The 7,880-nt window shown below is 46.0% G+C and overlaps 1 pseudogene; it reads left to right on the top strand.

Annotated features, from left to right (window-relative positions):
- The first annotated feature begins 6,110 nt into the window (after positions 1-6,110).
- LOC115478319 overlaps positions 6,111-7,880 on the top strand; it is a 4,945-nt pseudogene continuing 3,175 nt past the window's right edge.

Genomic DNA, 7,880 nt, shown 5'->3' with positions numbered 1-7,880 from the left:
CAGGTTTGTGGATTTGGGTAACATGTAGAATGTGCCCACAGAAGGCTGGTTTGGTATGAGTTTCTTTAGATGTGGCTGTGCTTGTGTAGGAAATATTCTGATAAGATCTTTTAGCTGCTTTGTATAATCCTGTGTGGGGTCCTCAGTTAGTTTCCTGTTGTATTTGTTGTCTGAGAGCTGTCTGTGTCCCTCTTCAATGTATTTTTTTGTGTCCATAATTACCACTGCGCCTCCTTTGTTTGCGGGTTTGATGATAATGCGTTCGTTAGTTTGTAGAGTTCTTATGGCCGCTCTTTCTGGTGGGGTAAGATTGTACAGAATTCTTTTTTGTTTGTTGGAGAGTTATGATTTAACCCTATGTCTGAAACTTTCTATGTAATTATCCAGCTTGTAGTTTTGTCCCTCCTGTGGGGTGAAATAAGTGTTCTTTTGTTTAAGACTGTATTCCGGTCTGTTTGGTGTCCCTCTATTGTGGAAATGTGCTCTAAGACGCATTTTTCTGAAGAATTCTTCTAGGTCTGAATATAGTTGGATTTCATCAAGTTTGCTAGATGGGCAAAAATAAAGTCCTTTGGAGAGTACAGAGACTTCATGCTGTGATAATTGATGGTTCGAGAGCTTTATTATACCCATCTGATCTGCATCTCTGAAGGTGTGATCAGTATTCCTTGGTTTGTTTGGGCTCTGATTTTCACATGCCTCAGATGTATATCCAAGTGTTTCCAAGGTGTCTGGGGATGTTGTTTCTGCAGAGCTGTGGTTATTCAAATATAGGCTGTTTTTCTCTTTGTAATTCTGCAGGAAAAAAGATAGCTTTATTTCTTTCTTGCGGGATAGCCATGTGTTGTTTTTCTCTTTGGATGTTATGTAGGTCCTCTTTAAGTTGGTTCCTACTGTGTGGATGGAGTTCCTCCATGTTTCTCATGATTTCATCCCTTTGGGTTTGTATTATTCTCTTTTTCTTGTAGAGTTGATGTATGAGTTCATTTCTTAGTTTCTGACTAGTGCGTTTGCAGATTTTCTCTGTATAGTCAGAATTGTAAGTGGTAGCCAAAGGATTTTTGATCCTCAGTCCTTTGGGAATGATGTCATTCTTCTTGCAGATTGTCAGAAAGTAAAGATGGCTGTTCACTTTTGTTTCTTTTTCCAAAAGTTTGTTCATTTGCTTTTGATATTAGCTTTGAAATAAGTATATATAGGAAATCAAATACATTAGCGTTTAACTTTAAAAAAGGAGACTATGATAAAATGAGAAGAACGGTGAAAAATAAACTTAGAGGAGCAGCTGCAAGGGTCAAACATTTACATCAGGTGTGGATGCTGTTCAAAAACACCATCCTGGAAGCCCAGGCCAAATATATTCCGCGTATTAAAAAAGGAGGATGGAAGACCAAACGACAGCCGGCATGGTTAAAAAGTGAGGTGAAGAAAGCTATTAGAGCTAGAAGAAAATCCTTCAGAAAATGGAAGAAGGAACTGACTGAAAATAATAAGAAACAGCATAAAGAATGTCAAGTCAAATGCAAAGCGCTGATAAGGAAGGCTAAGAGGGACTTTGAAAAAAAGATTGCATTGGAGGCAAAAACACATAATACATTTTTTTTTTTTGGTATATTAAAAGCAGGAAGCTGGCAAAAGAATTGGTTGGACCGCTAGATGACCGAGGAGTAAAAGGGGCGATCAGGGAAGACATAGCTGTAGCGGAGAGATTAAATGAATTCTTTGCTTCGGTCTTCACAGAGGAAGATTTGGGTGGGATACCGGTGCCGGAAATAGTACTTGAACCTGACGAGTCGGAGAAACGTAATGAATTCTCTGTAAACCTGGAGGATGTAATGGGGCAGTTCTACAAACTGAAGAATAGCAAATCTCCTGGACCGGATGGTATTCATTCCAGAGTACTGATAGGACTGAAAAATGAGCTTGCGGAGCTATTGTTAGTAATATGTAATTTAACCTTAAATCGAGCGTGGTACTGGAAGATTGGAGGGTGGCCAATGTAACGCCAATTTTTTTAAAAGGTTCCAGAGGAGATCCGGGAAATTATAGATCAGTGAGTCTGACGTCAGTGCCGGGCAAAATGGTAGAGACTATTATTAAGAACAAAATTACAGAGCATATTCAAAAGCATGGATTAATGAGACAAAGAGGGGCATAATCGAACGGCGCCAGCCAAATAGATGGCCAGCCATCGCTATGGCCAGCGCCGCGAACGGAGGAGCAAACCATATTTTCGAAACGAGATGGCCGGCCATAGACATACTATTATCGCGGTTGAACCCGGCCAAATTAGATCCGGCCAAAGCATAGCAAAAAGGCTGCCATTAAACATTCCATTATCGCGGTTCAAACCGGCAAAATAAGGGCTGGCCAAAGTATATGAAGAATATGGTAGTTGTGAGAAATACATTACTGTACTTGATACTTTTCAATGTTCCTTAAATTTTCCCTGTATCTGGATGTCCGCAACTACATGCGCTGTACTTGCGGAAAATGCAGCTACGGAAATATATTGTGTATGAAGTTCGCACACTTGATAATGATCCATATATGAAAACTCCCATATAAGGGAAACTCCGCACATAGGCCCCGCGCATGCATGACAGCAATGCGTCACAGACGGCCATGCCTCATAGCCGGCCATGTGTGGAGCCATTATACATGGCAAGACGTGCACGTACTGACCTATCCATATATGGAATGTCGAACCATATATGGAGCCTTGCGTTTAATGGCGGCCATCACGTATGGCCGGCCATATAAGGTGAGGCACGTTTTCCGTTAGTCAATTAGAAACATGGGTATGAGAAGGGAGCCCAACTTCTCTGTGGCAGAGAATCTGCTGTTAATACACCTGTGCTTGAAGCACAGGCGTATACTGTTCCCCTACCACCACCACCTGACCCCCGGGACTCGCTGCATCCGAACCTGGGGTGAGATCAGGGACAGACTACAGAGATAAGTGTTTCACCCCCCCCCCCCCCCGGGCTATCAGGCCCTCCCCCTCCTGTAGCTACACATATAAGAGCTCCCTTAGCAGTCTAAAGCACAAACTGGAGTCTGCATTCAAGGGTAATCAGTGATATGTGTACATGCACATTCATTAATATAATCTAGGTAGTAGAAAAGAAAAACATTCCCACATCCCTACAATACTGCACACAAACGGATCTCTCTGTCCTCATGTTCCCCCCCCCCCCCCCCCCAATCAGTGTTCTGAATCTCTTCTAGTTGATTTACAAATGAATTTGTGTGCTGAAGGCAAGAAGGGCCATCCCCTGACTCCTGGTGTACAAACTTGCAGAAGATTTGGCATCAGGAGGGACCTAGAGTCCCACCAGCGGAGGTACTGCCGCATCCAACCGGATGTCCTCACATGATCAGGGCAGTGAGACGGCATCTCAGGGATCAACGTAAGTATTATAAACAGGGCACCTGTACTCATTTGTAAATGTATTTCATAATGCAAATGTCCAGTACAATAGCAGTTTCCATGTGACTAATAAGCAACTAGTTAAGTCATAACACCTCTGTCCCAGATCAAGGCCTGCGGTATGGCTGCAACTTCCAACTAACCTCCTGTGAGATGAATGAGATGGCATGCCTCATTTCTGTATCCCCCTTTCTGGGGTGGATACCATTTCATGGTATTCCTGCCTGAGGTCCTACTCTTAGTGGATGTCATTGCCTCATATTAAAGTTATGTGCTTCCCCCCCCAAAAAAAAACACAAAACCAAAATAGTCAGCCAACCATAGTCACAAATCATAATGCAAACATGCTGCTGAGCAATGAGTGTGGTCTGCCTATGTACTCTGAGTCACACCATCATCCAGGGTTCCCTGTCATCTCATCTCATGCATCTCACACCCCATCCCCCACCTCAGGCCAGCCAGCTCCTGCACTATGTAAGCTATGTTGGATGTGCTGATCTCAAAAACAATCCTGTTACATACACAGGGCGCCAGCGGCGCCAGGAGGAGGCCCAGCAGGAGGAGGAGGCCCAGCAGGAGGAAGAGGAAGAGGCGCAGGAGGAGGAGGAGGTCCAGCAGGAGGGAGGAGGCAGGAGGAAGAGGAAGAGGCGCAGGAGGAGGAGGAGGAGGAGGCCCAGCAGGAGGAGGCCTGGGCAGACATGCCTCCCCTTGAGAGGGATGATGAAGGGCCCACACCCCCAGCCCTCTCCACCCCATCCCCACCCCCATCCCTAGCCGCAGCCCCATCCCCACCCCCATCCCCAGCACTGCGCCTCCTGCAGCAACTGGTTGATGGGCAAAACCAGTTGCTGCAGGAGGTGTCAGCAATGAGGCAGAAGATGGGGGCAATGTGGCAGGCTAATGAGCAGCACCATAGGGCAGTGAGGCTGCTCCTGGTGCTGCTCATTAGCCTGCTGCACACGGCCATTCAGAGAGGACATGCCCATCATTGAGGGACATTTGGGGGGGAGGGGGAGAAATTTGGACAGTATAAAATGTTTTGTACATATTTGGGATCTTGCCGGGTATTGTGACCTGGATTGGCCACTGTTGGAAACAGGATGCTGGGCTCGATGGACCTTTGGTCTTTCCCAGTATGGCAATATTTATGTACTTATGTTATATTTTGTGAGTTCTGATATAGAAGGTTAATATGTTTCATATAACAGGGTGTGTGTCTCTACTTTGTGTACTACATATTATCAAATGCTGGGGTTGATGTGAGAGGAGGCAGCAATATTGATTGCATGACAGGTGAACTGTGACTGAGAAACGGTACATATGTGTGATGTGTGGCCTTATAGAAGGACACCTGTTCCATCCAAACTGCATGGCAAGGGGGGAGGCTGGGTGGATGTTTCTGTTGAGTGACACAAATGCCCATCCAGGCTCTCCCCCCCCCCCTTATCATAGAGCCCCACAGCACAGAGTTGTGTAAATAATAGATATGTTGTCTAGCACTAGTGAGCTGCCAAGTGGAAACTTGTGGATAACCATAGGTAGTGCATAGACGATGTTTGCTGTCTGATCACCAGACACCCTTACCCACAACCAAACCACATTGGTGAGGGCCAGCAAGGAGCTACAAACAGCTAGGTCATATTTTCTCATGGAAGGTATCAGCAATGGTAGATAGAGCTCAGGAGAAAAAGGAAAAACAAGGGTAAAAGCATTAGATGGATGTTTACTTCATTACAATTGCAATATAATACAACAGGTACAGAAGGAAACATAAATATATATTTTGTATTTGGATTGTACTCACAGCTTTTTCAGTAGTAGTTCAAGGTGAGTTACATTCAGGTACTCTGGAGAGCTTTAAGTTTGCACCTGAGACAATGGAGGGTTAAGTGACTTGACCAAGGTCACGAGCAGCAGCAATGGGATTTGAACTGGCAACTCTGGATTCCAAGACTGGTGCTCTAACCACTAGGCCACTGCAGCCACCAGACTGTAGCCATCTGCAGATAATTTGGATTAGGAACTGTAACCAGAAACCCTCTCCCTCACCATGACTTAAGGGCTTAGTACCTGTGGCCACCTTGAAAATGGTTTGCAGGCTACAATTTAGAAATGTTGTTGTTCCATAACTATGGAGGATTGTAGGACTGTGTTGAATAATGTGGAAAAGACATTCAGTGCATATATACTCCACACTCCCCACCCCCAACAACCTTGACAATGGGTGGGCACTTCATAAAAGGGGACTGGGGTTCACCACAAAAAGGAGCATGGAACCTAGCGGGGAGACACACGAGGTGGAAAGCGGGGAAAAAACTACCTGCTGTGGATACCCGTGAACCTGGTGAAAATAGAGGTAAGATTTAAATCCAAAGAACAGAGACAGAATGGGGAGCCCTTGACCATGAGGGATGCACACACACGAGGGGCCTCTTCCCCTCCCACACCCCACAGGCAGCCACAACCGAATGTGTCCAATAGAGAACAAGACATCTGTACAATGAATTGGGTAGAACCAATCATGGCTCTCAGAGTCTAGTGTATTACAGACCACTGCTGTCTCTTGCATTCCTCTTGACCAGCTGTCCTGCAAGATGCAAGAAGTGTTGGGTGAGAGGCATAGGCGCCCCGTATAAGAGGCTTGGAGAGGCTAAGCCTCCCCAGCCCAATCTTGATCATGTGGGCTACTGCGGCCTCGTGGAAGGCGCTGGGCCTGGCGTCGATGCTGCTGCTGGCGCCGGGGCTGGAGAGCGTCACTCGGCTCCTGTGGTTCGTACTGCGGGGGCGGCAAGAGCAGTGCTCGGCGTCCGAAGTGCTCTTCTTCCAGGCGCCACCCACATGCACCGAAGCGCTGCTGCTGCAGCCAAGCCGGCCCCTGCGCTGCGCCTGCCGAGAGCTCGCTGAGCCGCCTCATGCTGCGCCTGTTGTCGGCCCGCCGCAGCCTCGAGCTCTGCATCTTCTCCTTCTCCAACCCGCAGCTGGCGCGGACCGTGCTGCTGCTGCACCGGCGGGGCGTGCGGGTCCGCCTCATCGCCGACTCCGATTACATGGCGGTGAAAGGCTCGCAGGTCGGAGTGTTGCGGAAAGCAGGTATCGCAGTGCGGCATGACCAGCACACGGGGTACATGCATCACAAATTTGCAGTGGTTGACAAAACTGTTCTCATCACGGGGGCTCTCTTAATTGGACAACACAGGCTATCCAGACCAACAAGGAGAACATCCTGATCTTGGAAGATGTTACAGTGGGCCAGCATGATCAGACAAAGGTAGAAAAGATCATTTTATTTTCATTGTAGTGTTTGGAATATGTCCACTTTGAGAATCAGGTGCTCAACATTCAAAGTTTATATTTATTTACTGATTTATGGCATTTTATCCCACATTAAACATGAATTAGGGTGTTTTGTGGCTCTACATGAGAATTGTGATGATATGATCCCTTGTTTCATATTGTTGACGGTCTGCATTTTCCGTATGGGTATATTGGTGTATTAGGTTCTGCCCAGTGTAATATTTATGGTACAGTAAGGTTCTGAGTGTGTTTTTGCACAAAGTTGTGCATAGTGTTTTGCAGTTGAGCAACCACTTTATTCTTTGACATATGATACATATCTAATATCTAAATTTAATAAAAGGTATTGTGACTTATTTTTATTTATTTTTTTTTTCTGTGTGTTATCAGACAATTATGGATTTAAGCTCCACCCCTGGCCCCACCCCTAACCCCGCCCTCTTTAGCCTCCCCAAACAGTTGGGCCTCCGACCGCCTATGGTGAGAGGTATGAACTTACCTTGAACTTGTGGTGCAAGAACCTGTTGGCTCCAAGGGACCAGAAGCTGCCTGCTTCAACAAAGGAGAAAGAGAATTGGGGGCAGTGAGGGAGCACATCACACACAGCAATGAACTCCTGGAGGGTAGAGAATGGAGAGTTGATCGCAAGTAGAAAATGCAGAGTATATAAGCTACCAGCTAACATCCAGTCTGCAACCAAACCCACACACCAGTTATCTTTCAAGAATTGGCAAAACAGTCCCCCCCCCCCCCCCCCAAAAAAAAAAAAAAACTACAAACAAACAAGTGTACACAAGCATATAGTGGGAAAAACAAGGTTTACTATAACTGGAGCTCAAACGCTTTCAAATGCCACCCCATAATGTAAAGAAATACCTCTGCAGTGCAACACAGAGTAAGCTGTTTTAAAGAGGTGCCAATAAAGCAAGTGCAAGCTTCCAAATGGGAACAGCAGATGCAGACGTTTATCATTATCACCGTTAATCGAAGTGAGGACACCCAAAACAGAGCAGCTAGGACCACCCATATTTCCCAAACCTATAATCGAAATTAAGCCGGCCATCTTCGTTTCGATAATACGGTCAGGCCGGCCAAATCTCAGCATTTTGGCCGGTTTTAGATATGGCCGGCATTGATTTCCGCCGATAATGGA

This window comes from Microcaecilia unicolor, chromosome 10 (assembly GCF_901765095.1).
Source record: "Microcaecilia unicolor chromosome 10, aMicUni1.1, whole genome shotgun sequence".
In the NCBI taxonomy this organism is placed as follows: Eukaryota; Metazoa; Chordata; class Amphibia; order Gymnophiona; family Siphonopidae; genus Microcaecilia; species Microcaecilia unicolor.
The sequence above is the reverse complement of the archived record's forward strand: the minus strand, read 5'-3'. Positions and strand labels throughout refer to the sequence as shown.